A 16,344-nucleotide genomic window follows, 5' to 3' on the forward strand; every position below is an offset into this window, starting at 1 on the left:
CGTGTCATAAAACACAATTCTATCTCTGGAGCCCAATGAAACGCGACACTGAAGAGCAGCACTTGCGATGTAAAACACTAAGATGGTGTTGGCAGTGAAGGATGTTCGGAGGGGCTCATTTCTGCTCTGATTTTGATGACCTTCTTGACAAAGAAGGTCAGGGATTTCTCACATAGTTCTGTGGAGCCATCGTGGAAAACAGGCGACAGGTGTTGTTATGGAGTCTGAGACCTGGAAAAGTGCTCCAGGGTTGGAGCAGTTCCAGGAGATATAGTGACATTAGGATTAAAAAACCTGAAGTGTATCTGTTCGGGTTGTAGTCAGGACTGCGTGGGGACCACAGCACACAGAGACAGAGAGCAAACTGACTCCAGAATGCAGAAGTCTTTCAGTCATACAGACACACACGCTCATTTCCTACCTCAGAAGAAAGAGCATTTTTACAGAATAAATGAAGAACTAAGCCGTAGTTAGCTGTGTATTGGGTCGGGTCTCCGTCTTGGTCTCCACATGGTCTTGACACTGAGTCTCAAACGAGTGTGGGCAGGCTGGTGTTTGTGTGTAGCAGTCAGCTACGGTCATCACTTTGTGATGCTTTCATTTCGCTCATGACATTTTATTTCATAGTAGGATGTTTATTAGGATTTTAACCCTTTTGGCGCCAAAGTTTTTTCAATGAAATGTTCAAGATTGATATTGCTGTTTCTGAAGACTGCAGCTTGGATTACATGACTCTGACAGATGCTTGTCAGGTGATCGTCGATGGTGATGGCTGGGCATCAGCTGCACCTCCGTCACCACTCACGCCGTATTTTGCTACATTCCAGATCAACGGTGTTTGGCCGTGCCTCCACCACATCCATGGACGTGGAGAGGCTGAGGATCAGCTCCAGTTTGTGCCACTTGTAGACTGTCACGGCGAAAAGACTTTGTCACTCTCAGTCTCTCTGAAGAACCAAACATCTTCGTCGGAGGTTGAATATTCCGCCTCAGAATGTGAGTCAAATTCGGAGCGGATTTTACTCCACACATGTTGCCTAGATGAAGGGTACAGCTGTTTGCCATCTGCTGGTGTAAAGTAGTTACTACATCAGGCTCCATATTTGTAATTTCCTGTCGCAATATTTGCGACTCTGGTGCCTAAAGGGTTCATTTTGTGGTTGGCAAAGCTGTTGACACACAATAAGACATTAACAGAGGGTCACACAAAGTCCGATCCAGTGTCCCCCGAGACATTAGGTGGAGGAGAGGTGGAGGTGGGAGAGAAGAAGATGGAATGTGAGGAGTGAAAACAGTGTGGGCTCAGAGATGAAGGAGGTGAAGAAGAGAGTGCAGCAGGGCGGTGTGTGGTGTCAGAGCAGTAGCATTACAGGACAGTAGAGGTCACTGTGTTAGAGACTAGAGTCATTGAGAGCAAGGTGAAGATGAGAAATGAGACCTTGAGAAGTTTGGAGACTGTGGTGTGATGAGAGTTGGACCAAGGAAGTTGAGATGGAGGAACCAGTGAGGTTCATGATGAATGATGGAGGATGATGGAGATGTGGGGACCCCAGACAGGAAGTGCTGAGGAGGACACTCCAGCAGGAAGTGTTTGAACCAGCGTGTCCATCATGAGGAGCAAAGCCGCGCCGCTCTTTCTTCGCTGCTATCCTCCTGTCAGCTGTTTATGTGTGAGATGATATTGGTGTGGGATCACCGATGAAATCCTTTCGTCCTTGTCAAGTGCAACTTCATCAGGAGTTCCATTCACCCGTCAGCAGCGGTGTTTAGTATGAGGAGGCGGCTCCAGGATGCATATTCACGCCAGACCTTGCTGGAGTCTCGGGGGTTGTTTATTTCTGCTAACAGACAGAAAAGAGCTGGTGTCAGCCGCGGCGCTGATCCGGCGATCCGGCGCCGGCATTCACTCTGACAGGGGTCCGTTCCTGCATCCGACCTCCGCGAGGTAACCAGCCCCCGCCTACCCCCCGGGGTGACCTCGGATTTCTTCGATATGCAGATGACGCGCCGCTGCTGTCAATTTATGCTAATGAGCTCCTGAATTAGCAATGACATACAATTAATTTTCCAGGCAGGTTGATGAGCTTTATCACTGTCTTCTGTGCAGGAACACTGCTGAGTGTGTGACATGAGAGGTGAGGCGTGGATGGAATTGAAAGAGAATTCTGTGGGGAACTCTTGATGGCTTCATTCACCGGAGTCTCTCACACACGGCTGTCAAGAATGAGTTATTTACAATATTCATGAGCTTATTTTAAAGCTGAGTTGCAGAATAATGTAATGATAAAGTCCTCGCTCCAACTTCCAGCCATGAAAATTCATCACCAGACAAGGACAAGCCCTGGGTTGGTGGCCTCCTTCACCACAGCCTCGTGCGGCTCCTCCACTCCTACTGCGTCGCGGGGGCAGCACTCCAGACGGGCTCTTCCATCATGAACATCATGTCCAGACAGAAGACTAAACACCTAAAGCCAAACCTGCACTGGAGAAAGTGAAGCCTCAGTGGAGACAGAAGAAGCGTTCACAAGGTGAGAAGCAAAGGCCTGATGATGTATTCTGCACCAGGAGGAATGAAACTGACTGACTCCTCATCTGAAACATAATCTAACACAGGTCGACAGCACAGCGGACCAGCAGGTCACCGACCGCGACTCGTCTTGGCCATGTTCCAAGGAGGAGCTGAGAAAAAGTCTGGTTCTGAGGGCAGCAGCCCAACATCGTGGTGGCGAATGACCACAGCAGGATGACGGTCATCACCAGTGTCCGTCAAACTCACTGAAGAGAGGAAGAGGTGACTGTGTTGAAAAGGCCTAGACTGGAAGGCAGCTGCTCACCAAGAGGGTCCGGTCCAGACCGTCCAGGTGAGGCCTTTCACACTGACTGGTGCGAAATAAAGGGTCATCCACCGTCGTGAGGCATCAAAGTACGGATCGCATTTCAGTGTTCAATAGAACACGAAGATGGAACATGGTTGTTTTTCACATTTACTACTGGAAACTCTGCAGATGGACCATGGTAAAACATCAACAAAAAACCTGCTCGAGGTACATTTACACCTCCTCTGAAGGACCTGCTGGACCCTGAGACGGCAGCGTCTTTAGTCACTCTAATAGACTTCCACAGTCCCGCCTCTCTGCTCCGCCATGTTGACGCTCCACTAATTTAAGAGCCGCCACCGGCTCATTTACCTGCCGCAGAGGAAGTCGCCACTCAGGTGCGAGGGGCATGACAAGTCGCCTTTGTTCTGAAGGCACCAATTCAGACCAGCAGGTGGCTCTGCAGGAAAAAACCATGGGTCGACTCCTGATTAGTTAGGGGCCAAAACCTGCCCCTGCTGTGGCCCTCTAGCGGATCAGTTTGAGACCTAAATATCAAAGAAACAACTCAACAAAACGTCAAAATCCTTCTCCAATGATGACACTTTGCTGACGGAAATTTCACCCAGTTCGAGACCAAGACAAGACCGATACCTTCAAAAAGTGGTCTTGAGACCAAGACCGACCTTGAGTTGTACAACATTTAGTACAACAGACGGAAGTGTGCCATGTATTAGGAACTCCGGCCTCTGAAGTACTGGAGAGAGAGAACACTAAAACCCTCTCACCTTTACTCTCAGACACGCACGAGGTCCCTCACCAGGATGATCACCTGGGGCAGACATGAGTCCGCCCGAGAGGCTAGTGAGGGAGGAGGTGATCCTCATCCTGCCGCACACCAGCGATATGAACGTGGTCCAGGTGTCATTACGGAAATACGTCTGCATACTTTTAAAAAATGTCCTTGTAAAAGTCAAGTCTGGATGATTGTGGCCGACACCCGGGCCCCGCGGCCGACCGTGGAGGAGACCACAGTGGTCAGACGCCGCTAAATCACATAAGAGCTCTTTAACCACAGCACTTCACCGCCACCAATCTGCGTCCCATTTTTTCCTGGGCACAGGCGTCACCTGCCTCTCATTTCCTGCCTCTGGGGAGTCAAACTTCCCTTTGGCTGGAAAGCTCCTCTCTAATCTTTCCTCATCTGGTGCGACTCATTTCTGCCGGCAGGGGCCGGGGCCCGGCACCAGCTGCTCCACAGTTTCCTGGGTCCGCGGTGTGAACGCCAATTTCAGGGTTGTGAGATGAGATCAGCTCCTCGCCGGATCGATGTTTCCGTGAGGGTTTCTATCAAGCGGAGATCAAAAGTTTCTGGCACTGTAGCTTCATCAGCACTTTCATTTGGTCTGTTTAATTGGAACTTTAAAGGGGTTTTATTGTGGCGCGACCGCTGGTGTGTCTGCCTCGATCAGTGTGATGCGGCGGGAACAATCCAAAATGCACCATCTGGGCCGCCGCTCCCGTTCATGGACTTGGACCAGCCACGGATTAGAGTACTGTATGGGACAGAACAGCAAGTGGAGCGTCTCCAAGAAAAATGTTTTCGCTCAATGACAGATGGAGGATCAATCCGCGCCAACACACACACACACACACACACTCATCCCTCCAGCGCGTCATAGGCATTCAAAAACAACCAATCAATCCTCCCGATGAAGACGGAAGGGAATCATAACTGCACTACATTACTGTTGGGAGGTTGCAACCTTGGCGACTTTCCTTCAGGATTCTGCTGGCAGTCGGCGTATCAGGAGTGAAGATGGTTCCTTACAGATCCGGACCTGAGCGGAGCCTTCTGTCCCTGCTCTGCCTTCACTTCCTCCGTATTCCCACAAAGTTGACTGATACAGACCAAACGGAGCAGTACCAGTGGAAACCATGGGGGGCAGTGTTGCTGTTACTCTCTGATACACAGCTCTAATGAGACAGGAAGAAGACAGAACAATGGTGGAAACTCTCCGTCCTCCAGTGGCCATATATTTACTGTCCTCACCGACCAGCGCCTCCTGCAACACTGCCTCTGTTTCCTCCTTAGTGGAAGAGCTACATGGTCAACACTGACTCCACAGTCGCCATGTTGGTTTGGGAGATTGTTGTTGTCATAAACATTTGACCGAGGGCTGCTCCCCCCGGTGGATACATTGGTGAACAGCAATAAAGAAGCATGGAAGAATGACATCAGTGATGGTATCGTCGGCTACATTTTCATGTCAAGTCTCGACTGTTGCACTACGATATGGGAGCAGGAGATGCGACATGTTGGGGACCACTGAGTCGCATCTTCAGTGTGTTATTAGGGACGTTAAATCTGAGCTTCAACAACGAGTTGTGGCATGTTAATGAGTCAGGGACGGCGGTGACTTTAATAGACATCCACAGTTCCACCTCTCTGCTCCGCCATGTTGACTCTCCTCTAACTTAAGACCCGGCCCCAGCTGATTTACCTGCATGTCTAATGGGACTTGAGAGTCACACCTTCGCCCTCAGAGGAGAGAGAGGGTTACAGGACATCGCCACTGGAGGACGGACAACTTCCACCGTTGTTGTGTCTTCTTCGTAACAGGAACACGGCCCCCATGCTGGTGCATATATTGGTCAACAGCTACCTAAAGACGCATGGACGCACGTGATCAGTGACGGTATCATCAGCTGTATCTTCATGTCAAGTCTTTGCAGACTGTTGCACTACGATATGGGCGTGGGAGATGCGACATGTTAGGGGCCACAAAGTCGCAGCTTGGAGGACGCCATTGTTGTGTCTTCTTCATAACCCTCCAAGTTGGTGGTTATATTGGTGAACAGCAACGTAAAGACGCATGGAAGCACGTGATCAGTGACAGGTACAATTTAGCATGATGCTATTAGCATCAGCGCACTTTTGTGAACTTCCTTTTTTCTCACATTTGAGGTCTGAAAAGTTGCAGTTAAACTTGAATGAAGCAGGAAGAGCCCCTGCATGTGAAACGGTGGCACTTCTGCTCTCCACCAAGTTTGCTAGCGAGTCACCGGGAGTGATGGCTGAAGCTCATGCTACAGGACTTTAGCTGTGATGTCGATGAGTCATCGGTGTCTGTTAGCGACACAGGGATAATGAGCAACACTTGCTGAGGCTTAAGCGTGACTGACACTCCTCAGTGAAGAGGCTTGATGGATGAGAAGCACGTGCTCCACATCCGGCTGGGGAACCTGAACCCACCGTGGGGCGAATCGTCTGCGCCACCCGTCCTCTTTTCACGGAACAATCTGCTCCTCCGAAGCACCGACTCTCATCAAGAGACCTGGGAAGTTGAGAGCAGCAGGTATTAGCCTGATCTCAGCGAGGGGATGTCGCCGATGGAGCCGCACCAGGTGGAGCGAAGGATTGGCTTCCCAGAGGTTTATCAGCGCCAACGCACGCCACATGACGTCATCCTCGGGTGGGAGGTCTCCTGCACTCCCTTCTCCACGGAGGACGGCTTGTGTTTGAAGTGTCAGTCATTGCTCGTCGTGGTTCGAACGGCTAAAGGGTTGTCGGGATGTTACAGTGAAAAAAAACGTGGTCTGATGGCAACACACCGATGCTCTTCCACAAGTTGAAAGAGGGTCGTGTGGTGACCTACCAAACTGCAGAGGAGGCGCTCCGTGCCCACTGCTGCATCAGTATGATTCACTGAGAGTTCCACTTTCAGAAACCTTCTCAGGTCATACAGAAGGGTCAAGGAAGTGGAAGATCACGTTCATGATTCACTCACTTGTTAAAGTGACCGGCATCTCCTCTGATACTGTGTCCATCAATCCTCACTCCAGTCCACTCTCGGGAGCCTGGGATTCAAAATGACGTGAGAGACGCTCGAACCTTTCTGAGAGCTCAAAGAAGGTGCAGAAATGACAAGAAACCTTCTTCTCTCTGCTCCTTTTCCATCCCTCAGATCAAGATAATGATGAAGGCGGTGTATGTATGTTTGATGTGGGATTGAAATAAATCATTTGAATATTGAACTTGCATTCAGAATCACAATCAACTTTATTGCCATGGTCAGTGAGGATCCCACCAACTGGGAAAGTGCTTTGGATTAAAGTGCTGTCATGAATAAAATAAAATAAAAAGGACTCCTCACTACCACAGGCAACATAAAGACGGTGTTTAAAAACAAATAAATAAATAAGAATAAATGTTGAAATGAAATGACATTGATTCCAGAGATTACAGCAACAGTCTCAAACTATTGTTCAGATTATCACAAGGTGAAGGACATGATGAACGGAGCCACCTGTTAAGCACTTGAATAACATAGTATTAAAAAAAAGTACTGCAATATCTGAAAGGCGAATTACTGAAAACATAACTGGCAACAGGTGACATTTTCAAAGACTCCAAGTCTGAGTTGAGAAATGTAAGAATTACGAGTGAATTGAGTTGACTTTCCCCAACACAGTTATGGCGGGAGAATGTTGGAGAGGAGGAGCCAGTGAGGCTGATGATGGAGGCCTCGACGTGTGACTGGAGACGTGCAGGCAGGAGGGGAGCAGTGGCACTGATGGGGTGGGAGGATGCCGACGGAGAAAGAGCAAACCGCAGGAGCCACAGTTCCAGCTGCGCTCTGCTGAAGGAGCCGCATCCTTCGTCCTCACAGTGGTTCCCCATCAGATCACCGCCTCTGAATTAGCATCGCTTCCCATCCTGTCAACGTTGACGAGGAAAAGCTGCCAGCTACTATCTGTCACGACTCCAGTCGGGAGAGTCGATGCTCTGACCTGCGCTCGTCTGAAAGTCTCACTCGACACTCGTAAGGCCGCGGGCAAAGTCGAAGCCGACGCACATCCCTGACAACAGCTGAAGACGCTCCGTCGCCGGAGATAAACTCATATTTTTATCCCCCTGTTCCACCGCTCTTCATCGTGGCTTCAAGGCACCGGTGAAGGTGCAGAAGTTTGGCGCTTTAATGCAAATTGACCCAGATTCCAGAGGCGATAACACGGTCGACACTGAGCAGAGTGAAGCAGCCATTCTTCTCAGAGCGTGCTGGTACCTGACGCCGTGGTCCAGCCATCCACCCTGGAAGAACTGGGAAACTGCTCCCCCGTTTTATTTCCCAACCATCCCTTTTTTGGCATTTGAAATGTCCTTTATTGCAAGCAGGTGGCAGTCACAGTTCAAGAAGATTATTTAGCACAGCGCTTTTCCAACTTTTCAACCACCAGAGGAACCGCGGCCAAAGCACAATTGTGCTTAGTCAAAAACCCTGAAGAAAACCTTTTTCTCTCGGCTATTTTTTGCACATGTAAAAACCAATTGCAGAAAATGTATTGGCTTAAGAATGTATCCAGAAAGGACAGAAATATACTACGATTCATTTATTCGTTTATTTTGAATTACTGTTTCAATTTTATCACTATTTCTTTTGCATGATTTTGTTCTACTCTTTGTTTTTCTTCCTATCTTAGTGAGGACCCTCACTGACATACATTAACATAACCCTTTCCCCAGCCTCTCTCCCTAAACCTAACCGTCACACGTGGCAAAACTCAACCTTGAGTCTCAACCAAACTAAAACCCAGTCATAATAACCCAGCTATTCTGTCGTTTTAACCCTCAAACTGAGACTTGACCGGCCAAAATGTCCTCACTCTGTTTAAAAATGCATACAGGTTCTCACAGAGATAGAAGTACGAGAACACACACACACTGACACACACTCACACTCACACACACTCACACACACTCACACACACACACTCACACACACAAACACACACACACATGCACACACTCACACACACTCACACACACACACTCACACACACAAACACACACACACATGCACTCACACACACTCACACACACTCACACACACACACACACCCACACATGCACACACTCACACACACTCACACACACACACTCACACACACACACACTCACACACACACATGCACACACTCACACACACACTCACACACACACACATGCACACACTCACACACACTCACACACACACACTCACACACACACACACTCACACACACTCACACACACTCACACACACACACTCACACACACACACACACACACACTCACACACACACACACACACTCACACACTCACACATGCACACACTCACACACACTCACACACACACACTCACACACACACACACTCACACACACTCACACACACTCACACACACACACTCACACACACACACACACACACACTCACACACACACACACACACTCACACACACACACACTCAGACACACACACACGCAGTGAACAAGGATACCAGCGCCACACAAGTCTGGCAACTCTGTAAACAACTATTTTTGCTCCTTGCATGCAGGACGTGCGTAACAGTGTATGTTAAAAACTGCGGTTGTTTCTGTGGGATTTCAAAACATAATCCAACACATGCTGGGATTAGAAAGAACGTCAGTCCAAAACCCTCATTGCACTGCTGCAATTAAACCAGAACAGAGTTGATTTCAATGATCCATCGTCTGAGTGAAACTAGGCATCGAATTCTGACTAAGTCTGTCCCAGCTACTGAGGGAGAGAGACAGGAGACCCTCAGGACAGGTCACTTGAGACAGGCAGCCCCTCACACACACACACACACTATCTTGATGGGGACCTCTCATGGCCATCACCCTTTCCCCAGCCTCTTCCCCTAAACCTAACCATCCAAAACACATGGCTCGTGGGGTCCAGCCAAATGTCATCTCATCTGGTCCTCACAAGGATAGTGTTTTGTCAAGAATCGGTCTCCACAAAGTCGGATTAACAAGGCTACACACACACACACGTAAGGACAAGTCATCCATTAACCTTTGGATGCTGTGCTGGAGTATGGGAGGAAACCGGAGTTTCAGGTTGATTTGAATTTGCTGTTGTTTCCAAACATGACGATCTTCACCTGAGTGACGGAGAGTGTGTTTCCAGGACTCTCCTGACGGCAGGCGTCTTTCCAAACCCCAGCAGCTCCACGTCCTGCAGCAGACTGGCTGCCAGCGAGTCACTGCACCACACACACACACACACACACACACGCTGAGCCTCCAACTATTCCCTCATTAGTCACAATGAACGGTTTACAAGGCAATTACATTCCCGTTCTCTTTAGAGCCTCTTTGGCCAAAAAAGGGTTTTGGACTTTATTTGCAGATTGTTACTTCCAACAAACAGAGTTTTAATTCTTCTTCTGAAAAGCAACGATGCCATAGGAGACCACAATGCCGCTGGTCACTGGACAGGAATTCGCCATGAGGTTCTGGAGTCCCTCAACAAAAGTCTCAGTCAGTGCCATTTTATTTCTCAATTCTAAATTAGAGTTAAATGGATTGTACGACACGGAACCCTACCCACCGGCAGTTTGTCGACTCACCGCATCACCTTCATCCACCAGCAGCCTTGTCTTCCCTCCCACCCTGATGTGTGTGTTCTTGCAACTAGTTTGTAATCTGAACCGAAGTACTTAAACCGAACGTTAGTCGTTGTTTGTGTCGAAGCCCTTGGAACATTTTGTTGCTCCTGCTTCTGCCTACCATTTTTGGGCTGCCTGCTCTTCTCCTGGCCTCGACTGTTCTTCTGATACCTCGTAACCAACTATGTCATCCACCCCTGACACGGAGTCCCCAGTCTCCTGCGTTCCTGGACCTCAGATCATATGGATGCCTCAGCCTGAGTAGCCATCTTGACCCACCTGGCTCCTTGCCTGTCCTGAAAATGCACCGTGACGTCATGGCCAAATTACTTCGGGCTTAACCCTGGGTCACCAGTTCCAGAGTTCGATGTGAGTCTGCGCCTTCCAGGGGAACAGCAGAGACTGTGGAAAGTGCCCATCACAAACACACAGACTCCAACAGAGACACCACACCGGATAGGGACGGTACAACAGCGCCTTTCCTCTGCCAAGGTGATCCGGTGCTGTCAGTGGTACCAATCTCCACATTCATTTGTAGGTCACCTCCCACTCACCAACCCTCTTTAAACACCAATACCAGGATGCCCCATACCAGGACGGCATGTCTCCCTGCTCCTCCTTCTCTCCAACACCTCGGTGTTCCCTCAGAAGTTGGAGGTTTCTGGGCCTCTTCCAGCTGTTGCTCCCAGGACCTGACCTCAGATAAGCTGTGGGAGACAGATGGATGGATCGGGAGGCAGAAGGATCTGCCCTGCTTTCCCTTCCGTTCCAAAGATGCCGGTATGTTTCCAGACAGTACAGACAAGTTCGCTGATAAGCCATCCGATAGTTGGATATATTTCAAAAAAAATCTTTTTCCAGAAAGCTTCCATTGAAGAAATAACTCAATCAATCATTTTGGAAGAGTGAGAAGTGTTTTCATCAGAACAGAGGCGCATTAAGAATTCAGCACCTCCTGCACAGCGGGACACGCTCCATCCAGGAGCCTGTGGGACCCCGAGTCCAATTTGCCTCAAACCTAAAAGGCAGATGACGGTGCTGATCTCGGAGTCAGCCGATTCCCCTGCTGCCCTGCAACTCTTTTCAAGCATCAAACTGCTCACAACAAAGGGGAGAAATATATGAATCAATGTTAAATGTGCGGGAAGGAAACTGGAGGCGTAGAACCGCGGTACCTCTGTTCACGACTGTTGTATTGTTATCGTAGTGATGGAAAACAAATCTGGCCATGAAGGCGACGATCAGGCCGACTACAGGGAGATAAGTTGCTCCAGCAGCACCTTCAATTGCTTTCCAAGAGATTTAGGAGTCATTCAAGCTAAGAAGGAGAGTTAAGACTAGCACATGATCACTCCCTCCCTTTCTTTATTGAATGCTGTGGCTAAAAATGCTTGATTTTCACGCTCATTTCCAAAAAGGTTGCAGTGAAAGTTTCGATCAGTTATGGTTCTGGAGCAACATGTCAGGAAATAAGGACCGTTGCAAACTAGTTTGTGAAGAACTAGCGTCCGATGTCAGCCTAAAAAAAGTCAACAAAATATGCTTCATTTGCAAAAAGCAATGAGTGTTTCAAGTGCTTAAACACACACAACAAATAAACCAATAAATACCTGTAAATACTAAATAAAAAGTGATGTTCCGTGAGTAGTTTCCTGGCTGACAGCGTGTAGTGAGCGCTCATTGTTTTGTTCCGGAGCTCCTCACCAGGGCGGAGACTGACAGAGGTTTGGATGAGCAACTGCCCCACCTGGGGGCTTTCCATTCCACTCTTCTTCTACCATCTATTTTCTCTTTTTCTCTCTTGGATTTGCTCATGTAACTATGTATTTTAATTCATTCTTGAGAGCAATAATGAGGTCACTTTTAATACCATGTTAAAACACTGCAACACTTGCAGACATCAGATCCTTTTTTTTTTTACAGCTGGAAACGTGATTGAACTACTGCAGCGACTTGTAAATGACTTGCTGTGGGAGAACAGGTCTTTTTTTCGGGGGATATTTGTTGCAGACAGGCTGTCTTCCATTATTTTAGCTTTTCAAACGCGACCGGGTGAAGAATGCCTACAAGATGAACGCCATTGTGCGAAGTTGGTCATTTTGGAGGCAGCACATTTGGACCTGCCTTCCCTGTCCGCATCCATCTTGTCTTATCCCTGTTTATAAGTGCGGTGTCTGGCGTATTCCCCCAGGTCATTTGACTTGCGATGTATTTTCTGAAGATCTTCCAGACGCCTCTCTGTTGTCCAAATCATTACAGTTTCTGGCAGGTGCCGCGCGAGCGGCGTACACGCCGAAGACGAGCCCGAGTCTGCCAGGATTTTATATTCCTAAGTCCAAGCTGCGTTGTTTACAACTCCCAGTGCGATAGTCTGCTCATCGTGGCACGACGGATCGCTCCGACACGTCAGACTCCGGGAGCTTTGTCAAGCATCTTTCCCCTGGAACTCATTTGCAGGCGCTTTGTGTCCGCCGCGGGGAATGTGATAGACCACTGTTCTTAGACAGCAATTGATTGCAATAGGGCCATAACAATGAAAAGCTGTTGGTATTCAGGGTGTGTTGGGTCCCAGTGTCGGGGGACCAGGATGCTGCTGTCAAGAGAACAACTGTAGGAGTGTATTAACATAAAAGTGGGGAGATTCTGGAGCTCACTGAGGGCTCCTGGTCCCAGAGACACCGCGTCTCTAATTGGGTCGTATTGATCCGTCGTGGTCCTGTTCAGCGTGATGGATATCAGTCTGCTCCGCTAAATGAAAAACGTGGACTTGCAAAATCCATCGGCTCAGGTTTTTTGGCTGAAAAATGGTGGCGGATTATTTCGTGTGCTTTGTCCAAATAGCATGAAGAAAATGAGGCGACATTCCCCTCTGTTATTATGCTTCTATTTTTGTTGGTGCCCGTGTGGCAGACACCGTCACTTCTCCTGATGGCATGTGTGGGTGAAGAGAAGAGCGCAGGCAGGGTGGAGACCAGTGTCCGGGGCGGAGGTTGGTCCTCACACTGGCAAGTCCACACGCCTCGAAACTGTGAATGCAGCACATCTGCATCTTCTTCTGAGGTTAACACTTCATTTTAAGTGGAAAATGTTTTGTAAAGTTTTATTCCAGTATTTTATTTTGTAAGAAGAACAAGCCATCGCCAGTGGTCACATGACAAGTGTCAATCCTTTGTGATGTGTTCAGTCGCAGCGGGAACATTCATGTGCGGAGACGGAATAAAAGTCTTTAACAAAGCAAAATATATCCAACGTCCTGAGGATAAATCCATAACAAAGTGAAGGTGAACAACAATAAAAGAGGAAAACAGGAACGAAAGTTGGGCCTGAGGTCAGAACGACAAGCTCGGATGAGAACCACCAAATACTGGCGACGCACTTCGTAATATCCACTTGGAAGCTCTGAGAAAATTGTTGCCAGGCGTTTCTGAGTGAACCTTTGTCATTTGAAAAAGTCATTGTGCAACAGATTTTCGCTGACTCTGGCTACATCTGTCATGTCGACGGAACTAACAGCCTCCCTAGGAATGTGGGAAAACCAAGGCCCAAACAGTATCTTGAACGTATTTCTGTTGAAGAAAATGGGAGGTGAAAGACTGTCACTGTTTTTCTAAATTCAAATTCAATATCTGGTGGCAGCGGCTTGTCTTTCAGACTCTGAGTGGCAGACCAGTGAGGATATCTCAGTGACCGTAGCAGGTACCACAGAATGAGTGCGCCGTGAGAATCCTCAGGCTTTTCTCCCACACCTGACCCAGTTCCATGTTTCTACAGTGGAAGGTGAGTTGAAGGTGACTAAAAGTTGTTCTGTTCAAAATTCTGCAAGTGACTCCAAAACTGAACCAAAAAAACATTTTTCCATAACTCACTGTTTTCTCACAGCGATGGAATACATTACATTTCTGCTCTGCTCCACTCTGAAGGGCTTGGTTTACACTCTCTGAATCTCACGTTTTGAGGCTGGTTTGATGGAAAATGATACGAGTTGGAGCAGAGTTTAAGGCCAACAGTGGAGTGTGGCTACGTTTTAAGCTTTGACTGGTGTTTCAGGTGAAAATATGGAGGAGCTGGAACCTGTTCCATTCACTTTCAATGGGAAAATTCATCTGAACGTTCTTTTCACAAAGAATCAGAGACGGAAATGTTTTGCAGGCAACTTCTTCCAGCTTCATGTGAGTACATAGTACTAGCATCAGGTACCTCCACCTGTTACTGCAGCCCCCATCATCCTCTTCCTCACTCCTTCATCATGAGTCTCGCTGGTTGTCCTCCTCCTCTTCTTCACCTCTACAAATGTCTCCAAACTTCTCCACATGTCCTGATCTGGTCCGTTCCAGTCAGATCTCTGTATCTCCAGCCGAGTACCACGTGCACGGCTCAGGTCTCCAGGACGTGATGTCACTAGTCTGCCTTGTTAACGTAGTTAAGCAGCGCGCCGCGCCAGGACACCAGCGCGCCTCATCCTTCCTGTTATTGATGGGCGGTACGAGGAGCCGCAGCGCTGGCGTTGACAAAGACCCGCTCTAAGAGTATCTGGCACTGATTCATTATGCTGCATTAGAAGTCCTGGGAGAAGGGAAGGGGCCAGAGCTCACAGGATCCAGCCGCATATTCAGTCTGGCTGGGTCCACAGGAGACCCACCAGAACAAGTGTTCTGGTGAAGAGGACCTCCTCAAGCACCTGCAAGAATTATATCCGGATGCAGATGGCCTCCAGATGAAGAGACACTCATCGCTATGACAACGACAGAAAAGAGCTCATCTCCATGAAGAGAAACCTTGACTGGAGCAAACAAATACTACCGACTATGTAGAGTACGGAAGACGTGACGTGTTTAGCAAGCGAGTGATCACATCTTGGATCCTGAAGAGAAGTGGCCCCACCACACCAAACTGGCTTCACTTGGTTTGTTATGTCGGCTCTTAGTGTATGAAACTATACCACCTGCAAGGCTTTTGTGAGTCGGATACAGTAGTTGTGATTTGTTGTAGTTGGCTTGTCCGTTTGCTGATGATGTCACGCTGTGTTGTGTGACTCTGACTTGTATTTATGATGAAATATTTGTGCTTTCACAGAGATTGTTTGAGCAACATTCAGCTGCGTCCTGTTGCAGACAAATTCGGCTACGACCTGTTCAAGGAACATTCAGCTGCTTTGCATTCAGGCGACATTACTTCCTGTTCATGCTACACTACGCAACTTCCTGTTTGAGCGACATTCAGCTAACTCCTCTTTGGGCGAAATTCGGCTACTTCCTGTCCCGGCGACAAGCTGCAACTTCCTGTTCAGCTAGTCAGAGAAAATATATGGTCCATGTGACATAAAATGCCTCTGAAATGTTCAGTTTGGGAAAAAAAGAAAATCCCGGGACACGTTCTGTAACAGTGCTGGGACTTTTTTTTGAGTAAAATAGTGGTATCTGACGGCGTCTCAGGTTCCAACTGCGCCTGTAAAGGACTTTATTCTCTGTCCTTGCATCCTGCCGTGAGGCGTGTCTCCCGCCTTCCATGTTGAACACGACAGTGAAGAAAGGTCTCCTTAAAGAATCAGATCAACAAGAGAGAGGTGAAGAGAAAAACCAATTCTTTGGTGATTAAATATGTATTTCATCACTGGTCACAGTGGAGAAGGTCTCGATGGAGCGGAGGAAAGACTCGTCTCTGCACCAGATACGGTGCCATCCATGGAGGATTTCATCAGCGGCGACACTGAGCTCAGCTGGAATGGAGAGCATCATGTGGGCTGAAGGTGCTCTGAAGAACGTCAGCTCTCGTCCTGGTGGAGCGGAAATGACAAGCGATTATTGCAAACAGACCCAAGCTTTTATGTCTCCGCCCACCGGGGAGTCCGCCGGCCAGGGGAGGTTCAACATGAGGTCGGTGCTTCAAACGGTGCGTGAGCAGCAGGTCGACTGAAGAGGAGCCAGAGACTGCCAGTCTGAGACTGACAGTTCGCTGGTACATAAACCCACCGCAGCAGCAGGGGGCTCTGCACACCTTCACTCCTCCTCCGTCTCCGATCCTTCCTCTCATATTTGGGATTAAACACCGAGCCGCTTGCTTCGCCGG

This window comes from Synchiropus splendidus, chromosome 10 (genome assembly GCF_027744825.2).
Source record: "Synchiropus splendidus isolate RoL2022-P1 chromosome 10, RoL_Sspl_1.0, whole genome shotgun sequence".
NCBI lineage: Eukaryota > Metazoa > Chordata > Actinopteri > Syngnathiformes > Callionymidae > Synchiropus > Synchiropus splendidus.